Raw genomic sequence first — 18,416 nt, 5'->3', positions numbered from 1 at the left:
CTTTTGAAATGGTCCTTTCATTTACCCCTTTCTGATGGCCAGAGGCAAGAAAAATCAACAGGGAAAATCCACCCGATCCACACGTAGCACTTCCTCTCAATCGAATCTCCGATCCTACCTGTTCATAGCGTCCGCTGTGGATCCCCCTCCCACGGCGCCTGACACAGGGATTACCCCACCCATAATGGCTTCCTCTCCCCCGCCTGAGGATATACGGGCTCATATGTCCCAGCTGCAGGGTGAAATTGGGGAAATCCTGACCCATGTCCGCTCCCTCCCTTCTAAACAAGACATGCAAGCTCTGGAATGCCGACTGCAGGACTCTATTCAAACCCAGATCTCGTCGGTACAATCTGACATAAAACACTTGGGATCCAGAATTGTCTCCCTAGAAGAGGAAAGAGACACAGTGGAAGACCAATTACTCCAGCTTCGTGACACGGTTGCTCAGCAGGGGTCGGACATGGAACTGATGCAGAATAAATTAGACGACTTGGACAACAGAGGCCGTCGGAATAATATTAGAGTCCGGGGCCTCCCTGAAGAGGTTCCCTCAGCCGGCCTTGTTGACACTCTAACTAAAATATTCGGTGAAATTTTGGACCTGGACCCCTCTGACTCGATTGAATTTGACCGAGCTCATAGAGCCCTCAGACCTAAAGGACCAGCTTCCGAACGTCCGAGAGACGTCATTTGCAGACTCCATTATTTCTCACAGAAAGAGGAGATTCTCCGCAGGGTGCGAGCCCTGGAGGGTGTTGATTTTAATGGTACTCGGATCCAAATTTTCCAAGACCTCTCCTGGTGCACGCTCCAACAGCGGAGGTTGCTGAAGCCTCTGACAGAAACGCTGCGCAAACGTGACCTGAAGTATAGATGGGGTTTCCCGTTTTCCTTGCAAGTATCCCATGCGGGTAAGGTCCTCTCTCTCCAATCCCCAGTGGATTTGCCTGGATTTTGCTCTGCTTTGGGACTAGATGATATCTCCCTCCCTGATTGGCGAGCCTTCACTCTCCCCACCCTGGCCCCTACCAACCCGACCAGAAGAGAGAGGTGGCACAAAGTCCAGAATCCAAAACGGAAATCCAAGGGCGAAGAACCTCCCCACTTGATGGATGCCACTTGATGGGGGTGCGGCTGAGGGACTCTGTTAGTCCTTTCTCCAGTTTTGATCCTACTGGCTCCCGGGACGAGCCTGTGGATGGTCCCCCCTGTGAGATTTACTTGCTTTGTTCCTCTGTTGTCCCTGTTGTATGACTTCAGATTTGCGATGTCCCTTTCCTCCCCCCCCCCTTTTTGTTTTTTTGTTTTTTCCCCTTCCTCACCTCCTCTCCCCTCAATCCCCCTAGGTGCTTGACTATATTTATATCCGGTATTTCATCTTTGTATCATGCCATAGCTGTCAATTATTACTTTGTCTTTAGACTTAGGATTTTACTTTTACACATCTACTTTATGCAGTTCTGACCCTTAATTGACGCCGATCGACCTCCTTCCCCTCCCCCCCCCCTCCCCAAGGGGGGGGGGGGAGAGGGGAGGGAAGGGGAAAGAATTGTCTTCCCCCCCCCCCCCCCCCATTTTTTTTTTCTTTCCCCTCCCTCTCCCCGGAAGGACCCTTCCCATTATTATTAGTTTTGCTATTACTGTTGTTATTTATGTTACTGTTCCTGAAATGCACAACCAACACCGGTTACCTTTGTTGCTTATGCTCCACTTGAACTAATTGATTAAAGGATGGCGGGGCTGCGGCCCCCTAATATACCCCCTACCGCTATGGTTTTCCCGAGACAGGGGCACCCTTATGGTCCCCTCCCTGTCCGGTTGCGGTATCTTATTGTTCGACTTACTCAGGTATGTCGTCTTCTCTCTTTCCTGTTCCTGGATTCTCTTCTATTTTCTCTTTTCTTCCTAGTCCTATCATTCCTTTTCTCCCTCTTGTCACCTGGTCCACTGTATATATCTCTGAGGGCCGACAACACCTCGACATATGGCTTCCACACTTAGGATAATCTCCATAAATGCCAGGGGTTTAAACGTCCCTGAGAAGAGGGCCTGTGCCCTCCGCTCGTTTCACGCGGAGAGAGCCGATATTGTCCTTGTACAGGAGACCCATTTCCGACACTCCCCCGCTGCACCCCATCTTAGGAATAGGTTCTTTCCCACCTCGTACTATTGTAATTACTCCCAGTCTAAATCTAAAGGGGTAGCCATCCTCTTTGCTAAACGTTTACCTATTACCAATGTAGTGGCCCATAGGTTGGAGGAGGGGAGATGCCTCGTACTAATATGCTCTATTTTTAACACAACCTTTACAATTGTTAATATATATGCTCCCAACCAGGGTCAACCTGCCTTCCTCGAGGCTACTATGGAAAGGGTTGATGCGCTGAAACAGGGGATCCTGATTGTGGGAGGAGACTTCAACTGGGCTCTTGACCACTCCCTAGACACCTCCTCCGAGTCCCCGCTGGTGCGTCACCGCTTGTCCAGAGGGGTGCGACGCCTCCTTCACGCCCATCAGCTGTCCGACGTCTGGCGAATATTTCACCCGTCAGACCGGGATTATACATATTATTCGGTCTCTCATCGTTCATACTAGAGGCTAGACTATATTCTGCTTGACCACAGACATCTGACCCTGGCCTGCGATGCTTCCATAGGCCAGATGACATGGTCCGATCACGCCCCGGTTAGACTAGATATTTCCATCGGACCCCCGCCTACCCAGCGACGCTCGTGGCGCTTCAACGAATCTCTATTGCTCGACCCGTATTGCAAAGCCCAACTAGTAGATACCATCGATATGTATATTGATTGTAATGTCTCCCCTGATGTATCTGACTTGATAATTTGGGAGGCTCATAAATGTGTAATCCGGGGAAAGTGCATCCAATTAGGCTCCTATTTACGGAAACAACGTTTGGGCCAAATTGAGGAACTCCTGCGGCAAATTCAATCCTTAGAAACTGCCCATAAGGCCTCCCTCTCCCCCGACACTTATGTAGATCTGGTCGCGGCCCGTTCGTCCTTGAATAAATTGCTATTAGATAAGGTGAAATTCTCATTCCAGAAGTGTCGCAATCGGTACTACCGCTGGGGCAATAAGCCGGGCAAAATGCTTGCCAGGGCCTTGCGTACCCAGAGGGCGCTCTCATTTATCCCCTCCATAAAGGACGCACACGGCCGTCTTTTCCATAACACGGACGAGATTGCGGAGACATTCTGCTCATACTACACCTCCCTCTACAATCTCCCCTCCCCCGATTCGGCTGGCGAGCGGTCACGCGACGTGGACGCTTACCTTACAAAGGTTGGCTTCCCTAAACTCTAAGAAGAGGCCGGGGAAGAGTTGGAAAAGCCTTTTACTTCACAGGAACTCGAGGATGCCATTAAATCCACACCTTCGGGAAAAAGTCCTGGCCCAGACGGTTTTACCATCAATTACTATAAAGCCTTTAAAGATAAATTGTCCCCTCTCCTCTTAGACGCCTGCAATTCAGTTTCTGATACTAACCCTTTTTCTAGGCAATCCCTTGAGGCCCACATCGCGGTAATCCCTAAGGAGGGCAAGGATCCCTCTCTGTGTCCCAGCTACCGGCCTATATCCCTCCTCAATGTCGACGTTAAGCTCTTCGCTAAGCTCCTTGCTAATAGACTCAGGTCCCTCCTACCCTCCCTTATTCATAATTACCAAGTGGGGTTTGTCCCCGGTCGAGAGGCGAAAGACAATACGTCCAAGATCATAGCTCTTATACACTACGTTTCCTCAACGGACTCCCCGTCGATCCTACTATCCACTGATGCCGAAAAGGCGTTCGACAGAATTGATTGGAGTTTTATGGCTGGAGTGCTGGGACATATGGGACTGGGTCCGACTTGCTTGCATCGCGTCCTAGCCCTCTACACCTCCCCTTCGGCCAGAATTGCGATAAACGGTTCCTTGTCCAGACCGTTCGATATTCATAACGGAACTAGACAGGGCTGCCCCCTATCCCCCATGATTTTTATTCTCTGCATGGAGGCTTTAGCTAGAGCGATTAGACTTAACCCAAATATTTCTGGGATCAAACTCAAAGATGATGAATACAAACTTGCCCTTTTTGCAGATGACTTACTGGCTACGATCACAAACCCTACGGTCTCCCTGCCTAACTTAATGGATGAGTTTAAGCTCTTTGGTGAGCTCTCCAACTTTAAAATAAATTACTCGAAATCAGTGGCCCTGAATCTTAATGCCCCGACTGCCATGGTTTTAGGACTTAAAGCTGCACTCCCCTTCACCTGGCACACCTCTCACTTGAAATACTTGGGGACTACTATCACCAGGGACCTCTCCCGCCTTTTCGACTCTAATTTTACCCCCCTCCTAACTAAACTCCGTGCAGAACTCCAGTCCTGGACTTCCAAGTCTTTCTCCTAGCTAGGCAGACTAGGTGTTCTCAAGATGAATTCCCTCCCTAAAATTTTGTACCTATTACAGACCCTACCGATCAAAATTCCCTTAACATGGTTCCGGGAGGTCCAACTACTATTTAGAGAATTTATCTGGGGAGGCAAGAGACCGCGCCTGAAATTTTCCATGATGGTTAGGCAGAGAGACAAAGGTGGCCTCCGCCTACCAGATATACAAGGCTACTATCGAGCCTGCCATCTCCAAAGGATCCTTTGCTGGTCTAGTGCTGTACCATCGAAACAATGGGTGCAGATAGAGAATCAGGAACTCCCGTTACCAATTGCTGTCGCTCCGTGGTTGCATACCCTCCCTGTCATTTCCCATCCCACGATAGGCCCCACCTTGACGTGTTGGAAAGCCATTAGAAAATCCCCCTCTATTTCTTCGCCGACTTCCGCTTACATGTCCTTTTTATTTAATGAACGATTTCCCCCTGGTATGACCATACGGGCCTTCCAATCGTGGTATGATTTAGGACTCTGGAGGGTCGGACAGCTGATGGATGGGGGGGGGGGGGAGTTGCCTCCTTTTCGAATTTACAAGAGAAATGGCATTTGCCTCCCAGAGACTTTTGGCGATATCTCCAAGCCCGCCATTTCTTGACGTCTCAGGACTACCCTAGAGGGAGGCCCCCAGCCCTCACGCCGTTTGAACGCCTCTGCGACAGCTCGTCGCCCCCGCCTCACTCTATCTCCCTGATATACAACCTTCTATTGGCAGACTCCAGCACTACTCTCCCCCCCTTTACTGAGGCGTGGGATAGAAATCTTGGTAGGGAGCTTGGCGAGGACGTGTGGGAGAAAATATTTAAACTGGCTCACGCCTGCTCCCCTAGTACACTGGTCGTAGAGACCCAATACAAATTAATCTCTCGATGGTATAGATGCCCGGATATCCTTTCTAAGATGGGTCTTGGTCTCCCCAATATCTGCTGGCGCTGCTCTTCTGGCCCTGGGAACCCACTCCATATATGGTGGTCATGCCCCTTGCTCCAACCCTACTGGAAGGAGATACTTTCACTTTCTGCTGAAATCATGGGTGAAGAGGTACCAACGGACCCCCTGTTTTGGCTGTTTCACTACTCATCCGAATCCATCTCGAGCTATAAACACTCCTTATTATGCCATCTCAACAATGCTGCCAAGGCGGTGATTCCTATCCGCTGGCGATCCTCCTCCCCTCCAACTGTTAGAGATTGGGTGAATAGAGTAGATCTTTACATGGAACTGGATGATATAATGACATCTGCCGATGGGGGCTACACATCCTTCAGAGACACGTGGGCGCGATGGCTACTCTTTAAAGACTCCCTATCCTTTAGGTCCATCCTCACCTCCAGTTCCCCCACTTCATCCTAAGACGCTCTCCCACCTCGATGTACTGCCTCTTGCTGTGTGGTAGGCAGGAGACTCGCGCTGTGGACCAGGTGACTCTGACTCTGATTCTGATTCTTGTTCTAAGTCTTTTACCCTCTCTTCCCCCTCTATCTTTTTCCGTATCTTTTCTTTCTTCCTCTTCTCCATCTTCTTTTTGCTTAGGGTTAATAAGGTTAACAAGTTATATGTGACTACCATTCTATGTGTTCAAGTTGTTACGAAACATTGAGTATATGCTCTCTAGCTTTTGACCACGAGAGCCAGATAGGCTTACAGTTGTATCACAACACTATTTTTCTATTGCGACTGTCTGTATGTTAATCATTTATTATTGCTACTAATTTTACAATAAACACATTTTGCACTAAAATGATATGAGGCATGCCGAAATTCTGTGTGCGACTGTGGCTGTATATGCATGCGAAATGCTACATTACAGTGCTGTCCAGGAATACACTGTAACATAGCATTTCATATACAAATATAGCTGCAGTCACAAAATATAGGCATGCCATATATCATTTTAATCAGCAGAAGCTGCTGATTCTTGTGCCCCTAGGCATTCCAAATGCCCAAGGCATTTGCTTAGTTTGTCTATGCCAAAGGCCGGCTCTGATCCCAATGCAACTTTCAGCCACATTGTATAGTGAGGATTGTTGCTGACATAACTGTAGCCTTTGATCATTCATTAAAAAATGTCTAAAGCTTTTTTCAAGCATTCATTTTATTACCTGAACTGTATATTTTTGGTTACTATAAAAAAGACACTGGCTGTGAAGGAGTCAAGCATACATAACCAACAGTTCTACTAATACAAAAATATAACAAATAAACAATAAACTAGCTCAGATGGACCAACTCATAGCAACTAGGACACACAGTCACATGCCCAAACACTTAAAATTCACTAGAAAAACAAAGATTGCCGTATGAAGACCACAGCTAGAACCCTACTCCAAATGCTTATAAAACAGGTTTGGGAGACACAAAATAATAATAAAACATAAATTACATCCACAAAATATAATGCAAATCTCCCAACTTAACATAAATCTTATCTTACATTGCAGTGTCAATATATACTAACATACATCAGCAATGTACTGCATTTTAGCTTCCATGCTCTTGCAAAAACAACAGAAAGATAAATTTTATTTCAATGACAATATTCCATCATCGAATTACAAGAGAAAGTTTACTCTCTTCATACTACCCAAAGATTCCAACAACACAAAAAAATAACACCTTTCAAGTTCTAGATCAGAAAGGTCATGTATCAAGTTGTAACAACTGGGACAACACATCTCACACAGCCATGTGACCACCCACTCATCATGCTCTAGAACCAGAAGGATCAATGTTTAAAGTCCAAGGCTAGAACCTGACTCTAGAGATCCCATGAAACAAATTAGGGAGACACAAAATAATAGCTCACAATGAAACTTTCAGCCACATTGTAGAGTGAGGATCTTGCTGACTTAATTGTAGCCTTTGATCATTCATTAAAAATGTCTAAAGCTTTTCTCAGCCATTCATTTTATTTTCTGAACTGTATATTTTTTGTTAATGTAACAAAGACACTGGCAGGGTGAAGGAGTCAGACATAGGTTTCCTAATGACAAACAGAAAACTCATTGCACCTTTATCACCTAAGCAACAGCTCTAACAACACAAGCAAACATGAAAAATCAAAACAAAAATATCAGGTTCTAGATCATAAGTCACCCATATGTTTTATTTATTACACAAACTAGAACCAATAAACCTAGAAATAATGACACAGACAACTGTATAAATTGGAAAAAATGGAGGTCACAGCCAGATTTATTAAATTCTAATCAGAATTGAAAATATTATTCACCGGTGGCGAAAAAGCAGTGTCCACTCGGCCATGGCTTAAAACTTTAATTTTTAAACAAATGGGGCGGAGTTTCCGCCCCTTGCGCAATCCGTCCTGGGTAGAACCATCTCCCCTTAATTAGCACAGTGCTGGTCCCTCCATAAGATGGTGACCTGGTCCTCCCCTGAGGTAGTGACTGACTCGCCTTTTCTCAAAGGGGAAATGCTAGCCAAGCTCTGCTGCGCTAAATTAAGCCGCCGAATAGCACTGCTTTCCGCCCGCTGCGCCTCGCACTTGCTGGAACAATAATAAATCATTATTCCAACGTAAAGTTTCAAAAAAGAAAACCAAAACTTTTAATTTTTATACCGAAGTTAAAATTGCCGGGTGGGTGGGTGGGATCACAAAATGGCAAGAGGAATCAGATTACCTCAGCCCTCACTTAAATAAACTAATAGAACCCGCCTACCTAAACCCTTCTCATTGGATAACTTATTTGATTGACCAACTTCAATGACCTATCAACTAATATCAACACAAAAACCAGATCTATCTAGCTTAGTTACATAAACAAACAGGGTGCTTATATTCACTCTATCCTATGCAGTCTTTCGTTCCTTTTAAGGCACCCATATGTTTTATTTATTACACAAACTAGAACCAATAAACCTAGAAATAATGACACAGACAACTGTATAAATTGGAAAAAATGGAGGTCACAGCCAGATTTATTAAATTCTAATCAGAATTTAAAATATTATTCACCGGTGGCGAAAAAGCAGTGTCCACTCGGCCATGGCTTAAAACTTTAATTTTTAAACAAATGGGGCGGAGTTTCCGCCCCTTGCGCAATCCGTCCTGGGTAGAACCATCTCCCCTTAATTAGCACAGTGCTGGTCCCTCCATAAGATGGTGACCTGGTCCTCCCCTGAGGTAGTGACCGACTCGCCTTTTCTCAAAGGGGAAATGCTAGCCAAGCTCTGCTGCGCTAAATTAAGCCGCCGAATAGCACTGCTTTCCGCCAAATTCGGAGGCTCTAGACTACGAAAACCGCCACCACAACCGCCACCACAACCTAAAACCTCAAACCTCCTTTCAACACCTCAATAAGGCTGTGACAAATAACTCCAAACCACTCTCAGATAAATGCACTCCATCCAACCTATATAAATATTCCTACTCGTAATGCAAATCTGGGTGTTTAACAACTTTTCCACCTAAACTAATGACATATCTGGAGGTTGGGCACTGAGTTTCCTTCTTACTTTATCTAAAGCCGCTCCCCCTTGGGTGCCCCTCCAAAATCTACACGGTACCACTTCTGACCATACCACCTTAACCAAAGGCCAATGCTCTGTGATTATCTGAAAATCCTTTTTTATGGCGTTAATAAGTTCTATACCTTTAAATGTACCCAGATCATTGCCACCTAAATGTATCACCAAACAATCAGGGGCACCCCATTTTTCTTCGAAGTTCCAGAGCACACTTAATAGGTTGTTCCATCTCATTCCCCTTAAACCTATCCACCTCACTTCAAAAGGGAACAACTTGTACATCCTGTGCCTACTGGCCCAATAAATATGAGTAACACACAATCCACACCCGGCTTGATAATGTCAAACAAAAACCTGTAGAAAAAACAACAAAACAAAGAACATTTTATTCAATATTACTATAATCTTTAACGAAACTGCTAAAGAGAAACAGGGAAGGATAAAAACTTAGTTGTTTAGGCGACCCAGATGGAGGTGAACAACACCAAACCTCAAAAATGTTGTGAGGAAAAAGGTGAAAAGAACTCCAATCCCCCTTTAACGGCGGGTGGCTTATGGCCCTGGGATTCCGAAACAACAAACTCGCAGGACGCCTACCACTAATGCAACTTATCACTCCTAATATATCCCTTATAAACACCCGACTTCCAGCGCCCTAACCTTTTAATATCCTCGCTGGAAGAACCTGTCGATGCTACGCAAGTTGCTGCACCTATCCTAAAAGAATGGGTCCCATAACTCTCCAGCGGAAGGACCAACGCTATCAAACACATATTGAAGACACTTGTGCATTGAAATTTGGATAAAGGATTAAGATCCTTATGACCCAACCATTGCTCCCCCCCTTTTGGAACGAAACTGACCATAAGCCTCTGCTAATCTTACTGGGCAAATGCTCGGCTCCTTATGCATAGGAAAAGAAATCCATTTACCTCTCCCTAGTTGATCCGTTTTGGAATGGTGTATTTTAATAAGCAGCTTATTATCCTTCAACACTACATTATTTAACAACATGCCTGAATCCACTGAACTTTTGCTTTTTGCCGCTATCTCACCTAATCTAACAGCGCCGCAAAAAAGCTATAGCAAATGCTAAACAAAAAAAAAAGGCGACCACAAATTCCCCTAATGCAATACCAGAAACCGCAATAATTAACTCTTTCAATAACTCAATGTCGATTGGTCTACGTGCGCCACTTACACCTGCTTGCTCCTTAGCCCAACCCCTCAAAGCCTTTGATAAAATAAAAGATTTAGTTGGGTCTGACAACCCTTCCAAACGCAAAAAATATGAAATTCCTGCTAAAGCACCCAACATCGCTGCTTTATAACGACCCCTCTCATGCCATAACCATACAAATTCTAATATAGCATCGTGGATACTCTCACCCCTACCTCCAGAATTCAAATACGCCTGCCAATCCTCCCAAGCTGCAGAATACGATCTCAAAGTTCCCGGGGCCAACGCCTTCAATGCTAAAGCTTTCATGCCGGTTTGATGATCTGCCATACAAATTCGGGACATGATAAACCTTCCATTTTTGCTGCTGGGGCTAATGCTCTAAATCTATCCCATTGAAAACGAGATAAAGCATCCGCTATCCCGTTCTCAACCCCAGGGACATGCCTAGCATTCAAATCTATATTCAACTGTAAAAACCTAACGGTCAAATGCCGTAGCAACCTCAAAGCGTGTGAACACGAAGATTTTTGAATATTAATCGCTTGAACCACCCTTAAATTATCACACCAGAATAAAATCCTCTGATTCCTAAGCCTAAAACCCCATATCTCAATTGCGACAATTATTGGAAAAAGCTCAAGCAAAAGCATACTGTCAGTAAACTTCCTTGTGCGCAATTCCTCAGGCCAAACTTCGGCGCACCATTCCCCTTCAAAATAAGCACCGAAACCTAACGACTCTGATGCATCTGTGAAAAACTGCAGCTCACGATTACTCATTTCTTCATGCAACCAAATGCGTACACCATTGAACTCACTCAAAAATGTTACTGCAATAAAATTTTCTAACAAGATCCTTAAATTATTCACTTTCTCCGCCGGCAATCTACAAAGGCCTGCCTCAGTATCAATTTATATGCCCAGATAAGATAAACGGGTCACAGGCCCCTCTGTTTTATCTTTAGCTATCGGTACACCCATAACCGAAAAAAGCGCTTGAACTAAAAAAAAAAAAAATTCCTGGCGCACTGAGCTACCCGCAGGACCAGCCAACAAGAAGCCATCCAAATAATGGGTGACTCCCAACTGACCGGTGCCTGCCCGCACACACCACTGTAGAAATGAACTAAAACCTTCAAAATAAGAAACACGAAACTGAACAGCCCATAGGCAACACCTATCTACATAAAATTGACCATCCATCTTGAAACCCATAAACTTAAATGAATCAGGGTGCAGCGGTAACAGTCTAAAGGCTGATTCTATACCCACTTTTGCTAACAACGCTCCCGAAATAAAACCGTTAACCATAGCCACAGCTTCTTCAAAAAGACTGATATTTTACGCTATACAAAGAGGGGTCAAGAGCCTCGTTTATTGAGCCCCCTTCCGGGTAGGAAAGGTACTCAATTATCCTACATCTTCCTGGCTCTTTCTTTGGAACTACCCCCAATGGAGAAACGCAAAATTCAGCTAAAGGTGGACTTTCAAAAGGGCCACACATACGCCCTAAAACAACTTCAGCTGCAATCTTCATTTTTACTATCCCTGGAAAATCTGTAGCTGACTTTAGGTTTCTCTGGCCAAAACTATAACCGGCCTAACTACAGGTAGATTGAAACTGAATTTAAAACCTTGCAATAAAAATGCTGCCTCCTCCCTAAGAGGATAGCAGCCTAACCATCGTTCTAAAACTTCTAAATTCACTGGTGACTCCGCTTTATCTAGGACCGGTTCTCTGCTCACCCCTACCCGCTGACTGAACTGCGGGTCTGTTGCAGTCCTTTGCTGGGTGATTTCCTCCACACAGCATACAGACGTGCCTTTATCGACACAATGTTCCCCTATTACATTGTGCGTTATTAAACGCGTAACATTTTCCTCCTCCTGCCGTGTTAAAACCTGGTCTGACCTGAAAGGGCTGCCTTCTACCCGTCTGTTCCATAGGAAGCCTATTGCTTTGAGTCACTTCTAGCCATACCTCCACATCCTTAAACCCCAAACTTAAAATCTTTTGGCAATCCTGCTTTTTTCTAAATAAATCATCATACTGCCTCCAAACATTTTGCCTCGCCGTAAGATACATATTATGTACCAGGTGAAAATACTTCAGAATATTTATGATTTCTGATGGACGAGACTCCATATAGCAAGCCCAAATATATAAATCCCCGCAAGCCAGTTAGGATAAATCCTTCTAGCTTCTTCAACAGCCGCCCCCCCAGCCTTTGCTGTGCCCAACGCTCTTTTAGCGTCATGCGTAATCGCAAACATATCTACAAAAATCGGCCTTTCTTTATTCTTTCCCTAACCTTAGACCTAACTCCTCTTAGAATTGCCATATTCGCGCAATGTACGCTATCACCTGTTGCATCAGGAGCCGAGCTGCTCGCTACGCTACACCCTCCCTTTGAACTTTTACGCTTCCCTCTAAGATGCTGAATGAATGTCCGCGTAAATTTGCGCGGATTCTCCAGTGAACTAGACGTATCAGATGATTCGTCGGAATGAGAAAAAAAAAAAAATCGCGCTAAGCTGAACTTTTGAATTTTTCTCACCAGTTCCAGAAGTAGAAGGACCCGCGTCCGCGTCTCCTGCGTCCAGTGGAATCTTGCCTGCTGCTGATGTGTGCAATGAAGCTGTATGAGATGCTAAAACCTGCGGACTCAATAAAACAGCATTACTTCCTGCTTGACCGGGGCCCCTTCTAACCAGCTGGTCACTACCGACGCCGCTCGTACTTGAGATTGCGCACGTGCAATATTCACCTCCAACTGCCGTGGTGATGGGGGTCCGGCCGGTGGAGGAATTTGGGGCAGGGTCGGCAAACCTATCTGATGAGCGCTCACGAATTGATTAGGTGCAGGCTGCAACCAATGTGCATATTGATTGCCTGCCTGCCGGGGGGGGGGGGAATTGCACAACTTGAAGTACGGCACAGGGTTGGTAAAACTGACTTAAATGAGGCATTTGAGTATTAAACAAATGCTGCTGCCCTGCCACATGCAGATGCATTATATTCTGTGGAGCCCCTTGGCTGAAATATGGGGACCATGAATCCTGCGGGGGCTGAAAACCCCCCACCCGCCTGCATTTGTAATTGAGAGGAAGGAGGGGGGGGGGGGGATTCTAAGCAAGCCCCTTGCCAACTCTGAGCCTGCCACTGCAGGCCCTGGAGAATTTAAATTCTCCCTTATTATATTTTCCTGCCTAACATTCTGGGCTCCTGATATGGGAGAGGCTAATATACTGCCTCTCCCCTGGAGCCCTGCTGGATAAATAATGATGCCCCCTGCAGCCGTGCTCCCCCCCCCCCCCCCAGCTCCTGAAGCTGTGGGAGGAGGGCTAATGGCCGCCATGTTATTTGACATGGCGACGGGGGCGGGGCTTTTAGCAGCAGGGGCCGATGCACCTAACCCGCTGCTTGCTATTAATGGAGGCTGGGGTGTGTGCTCGTGGGGCTGGCCGTCATGCCTGACAGCCAGGCCCGCAGCACAGAGGGAGAGAGAGGCGGGTGAGCGCTCACCGCTGCCTCTGGCCGAGCAGCGCGGGCGCTGGGGACTGCCCGCCTGGCTCCCCTCACAGCGTAATGCCGTGCTCCTCTCAGCGCCGGAGAGGCAGCGGCTGCAGTGAGAGGCTTAGATGCATCAACCAGCCAGCCAGGAGGGGGCGCACTGCGGCGGGGCGAGGTATACTAAGTAAATAGAAGCTAACAAAGTTACCTCAGTACAGGACAAGAAAATTAACAGCCTTGACTAAATTAAACACTTATGAAATTAACTAAATAAAAACCAGCTAAACCACAATAATAACTAATTTAAAGATGAATCACAAAAACCTTAGCTATAATAACAACCTAAGCTATAATAACAACCTAAATAATATTGATAACCCTGCAGAGTGATACCAGTTACATTACCAGTCCTGGGATCACAAAATGGCAAGAGGAATCAGATTACCTCAGCCCTCACTTAAATAAACTAATAGAACCCGCCTACCTAAACCCTTCTCATTGGATAACTTATTTGATTGACCAACTTCAATGACCTATCAACTAGAGATGAGCGGGTTCGGTTTCTCTGAATCCGAACCCGCCCGAACTTCATGTTTTTTTACACGGGTCCGAGCGACTCGGATCTTCCCGCCTTGCTCGGTTAACCCGAGCGCGCCCGAACGTCATCATCACGCTGTCGGATTCTCGCAAGGCTCGGATTCTATCGCGAGACTCGGATTCTATATAAGGAGCCGCGCGTCGCGGCCATTTTCACACGTGCATTGAGATTGATAGGGAGAGGACGTGGCTGGCGTCCTCTCCGTTTAGAAATTAAAATAGATAGGAGAGTGAGAGTGAGACACTTCATTTACTTACTGGAGCTTAGGAGGAGTTATACTAGTGACTGATGACCAGTGACCTGACCACCAGTGCAGTTTTATAATTTATTATTATTTAATAATCCGTTCTGTTCTTGTTCTCTGCCTGAAAAAAACGATACACAGTGACTCAGTCACACTCACATACCATATCTGTGCTCAGCCCAGTGTGCTGCATCATCTATGTATAATATCTGACTGTGCTCACACAGCTTAATTGTGGGGGAGACTGGGGAGCAGTTATAGGTTATAGCAGGAGCCAGGAGTACATATTAAATAGTGCACACTTTTGCTGCCAGAGTGCCACTGCCAGTGTGACTGACCACTGACCACTGTGACCAGTGACCTGACCACACTGACCACCAGTATAGTATATTGTGATTGAATGTCTGCCTGAAAAAGTACACTCGTCGTGTGACTTGTGTGGTGTTTTTTTATTCTATAAAAATTAAAAAACTCATTCTGCTGACAGACAGTGTCCAGCAGGTCCGTCATTATATAATATATACCTGTCCGGCTGCAGTAGTGATATATATATATTTTTTATATCATTATTTATCATCCAGTCTATACTAGCAGCAGACACAGTACGGTAGTTCACGGCTGTAGCTACCTCTGTGTCGGCACTCGGCAGTCCATCCATAATTGTATACCACCTACCCGTGGTTTTTTTTTTCTTTCTTCTTTATACATACTACATCTCATTATCACCCAGTCTATATTAGCAGCAGACACAGTACAGTACGGTAGTCCACGGCTGTAGCTACCTCTGTGTCGGCACTCGGCAGTCCATCCATAATTGTATACCACCTACCCGTGGTTTTTTTTTTCTTTCTTCTTTATACATACTACATCTCATTATCAACCAGTCTATATTAGCAGCACACACAGTACGGTAGTTCACGGCTGTAGCTACCTCTGTGTCGGCACTCGGCACTCGGCAGTCCATCCATTATTGTATACCACCTACCCGTGTTTTTTTTTTTCTTTCTTATTTAAACATACTACATCTCATTATCAACCAGTCTATATTAGCAGCAGACACAGTACAGTACGGTAGTCCACGGCTGTAGCTACCTCTGTGTCGGCACTCGGCAGTCCATCCATAATTGTATACCACCTACCCGTGGTTTTTTTTTCTTTCTTCTTTATACATACTACATCTCATTATCATCCAGTCTATATTAGCAGCAGACACAGTACAGTACAGTAGTCCACGGCTGTAGCTACCTCTGTGTCGGCACTCGGCAGTCCATCCATAATTGTATACCACCTACCCGTGGTTTTTTTTTTCTTTCTTCTTTATACATACATACTACATCTCATTATCATCCAGTCTATATTAGCAGCAGACACAGTACAGTACGGTAGTCCACGGCTGTAGCTACCTCTGTGTCGGCACTCGGCAGTCCATCCATAATTGTATACCACCTACCCGTGGTTTTTTTTTTCTTTCTTCTTTATACATACTACATCTCATTATCATCCAGTCTATATTAGCAGCAGACACAGTACAGTACGGTAGTCCACGGCTGTAGCTACTTCTGTGTCGGCACTCGGCACTCGGCAGTCCATCCATAATTGTATACCACCTACCCGTGGTTTTTTTTTTCTTTCTTCTTTATACATACTACATCTCATTATCAACCAGTCTATATTAGCAGCAGACACAGTACAGTACGGTAGTCCACGGCTGTAGCTACCTCTGTGTCGGCACTCGGCAGTCCATCCATAATTGTATACCACCTACCCGTGGTTTTTTTTTCTTTCTTCTTTATACATATTACATCTCATTATAATCCAGTCTATATTAGCAGCAGACACAGTACAGTACGGTAGTCCACGGCTGTAGCTACCTCTGTGTCGGCACTCGGCAGTCCATCCATAATTGTATACCACCTACCCGTGGTTTTTTTTTTCTTTCTTCTTTATACATACTACATCTCATTATCATCCAGTCTATATTAGCAGCAGACACAGTACAGTACGGTAGTCCACGGCTGTAGCTACTTCTGTGTCGGCACTCGGCAGTCCATCCATAATTGTATACCACCTACCCGTGTTTTTTTTTTCCTTTCTTCTTTATACATACTACATCTCATTATCATCCAGTCTATATTAGCAGCAGACACAGTACAGTACGGTAGTCCACGGCTGTAGCTACCTCTGTGTCGGCACTCGGCAGTCCATCCATAATTGTATACCACCTACCCGTGGTTTTTTTTTTCTTTCTTCTTTATACATACTACATCTCATTATCATCCAGTCTATATTAGCAGCAGACACAGTACAGTACGGTAGTCCACGGCTGTAGCTATCTCTGTGTCGGCACTCGGCAGTCCATCCATAATTGTATACCACCTACCTGTGGTTTTTTTTTCTTTCTTCTTTATACATACTACATCTCATTATCAACCAGTCTATATTAGCAGCAGACACAGTACAGTACGGTAGTCCACGGCTGTAGCTACCTCTGTGTCGGCACTCGGCAGTCCATCCATAATTGTATACTAGTATCCATCCATCTCCATTGTTTACCTGAGGTGCCTTTTAGTTGTGCCTATTAAAATATGGAGAACAAAAATGTTGAGGTTCCAAAATTAGGGAAAGATCAAGATCCACTTCCACCTCGTGCTGAAGCTGCTGCCACTAGTCATGGCCGAGACGATGAAATGCCAGCAACGTCGTCTGCCAAGGCCGATGCCCAATGTCATAGTACAGAGCATGTCAAATCCAAAACACCAAATATCAGTAAAAAAAGGACTCCAAAACCTAAAATAAAATTGTCGGAGGAGAAGCGTAAACTTGCCAATATGCCATTTACCACACGGAGTGGCAAGGAACGGCTGAGGCCCTGGCCTGTGTTCATGGCTAGTGGTTCAGCTTCACATGAGGATGGAAGCACTCAGCCTCTCGCTAGAAAACTGAAAAGACTCAAGCTGGCAAAAGCACCGCAAAGAACTGTGCGTTCTTCGAAATCCCAAATCCACAAGGAGAGTCCAATTGTGTCGGTTGCGATGCCTGACCTTCCCAACACTGGACGTGAAGAGCATGCGCCTTCCACCATTTGCACGCCCCCTGCAAGTGCTGGAAGGAGCACCCGCAGTCCAGTTCCTGATAGTCAGATTGAAGATGTCAGTGTTGAAGTACACCAGGATGAGGAGGATATGGGTGTTGCTGGCGCTGGGGAGGAAATTGACCAGGAGGATTCTGATGGTGAGGTGGTTTGTTTAAGTCAGGCACCCGGGGAGACACCTGTTGTCCGTGGGAGGAATATGGCCGTTGACATGCCTGGTGAAAATACCAAAAAAATCAGCTCTTCAGTGTGGAGGTATTTCAACAGAAAAGCGGACAACAGGTGTCAAGCCGTGTGTTGCCTTTGTCAAGCTGTAATAAGTAGGGGTAAGGACGTTAACCACCTCGGAACATCCTCCCTTATACGTCACCTGCAGCGCATTCATAATAAGTCAGTGACAAGTTCAAAAACTTTGGGCGACAGCGGAAGCAGTCCACTGACCAGTAAATCCCTTCCTCTTGTAACCAAGCTCACGCAAACCACCCCACCAACTCCCTCAGTGTCAATTTCCTCCTTCCCCAGGAATGCCAATAGTCCTGCAGGCCATGTCACTGGCAATTCTGACGAGTCCTCTCCTGCCTGGGATTCCTCCGATGCATCCTTGCGTGTAACGCCTACTGCTGCTGGCGCTGCTGTTGTTGCTGCTGGGAGTCGATGGTCATCCCAGAGGGGAAGTCGTAAGCCCACTTGTACTACTTCCAGTAAGCAATTGACTGTTCAACAGTCCTTTGCGAGGAAGATGAAATATCACAGCAGTCATCCTGCTGCAAAGCGGATAACTGAGGCCTTGACAACTATGTTGGTGTTAGACGTGCGTCCGGTATCCGCCGTTAGTTCACAG

General features: G+C 45.7%; 1 non-coding gene across 1 annotated transcript; it reads right to left on the bottom strand.

Moving 5' to 3' along the window:
* Nucleotides 1-7,087: 7,087 nt before the first annotated feature.
* Nucleotides 7,088-7,184, bottom strand: LOC134938924 (small nucleolar RNA U13). Its single transcript, XR_010181361.1, has one exon. It is a non-coding gene; the product is annotated as a small nucleolar RNA U13 (small nucleolar RNA).
* Between the last annotated feature and the right edge of the window lie 11,232 nt (nucleotides 7,185-18,416).

The sequence above is a fragment of the Pseudophryne corroboree genome, chromosome 6 (assembly GCF_028390025.1).
Source record: "Pseudophryne corroboree isolate aPseCor3 chromosome 6, aPseCor3.hap2, whole genome shotgun sequence".
NCBI classification, from domain to species: Eukaryota; Metazoa; Chordata; class Amphibia; order Anura; family Myobatrachidae; genus Pseudophryne; species Pseudophryne corroboree.
This window is presented reverse-complemented; position numbering and strand designations above follow the sequence as displayed.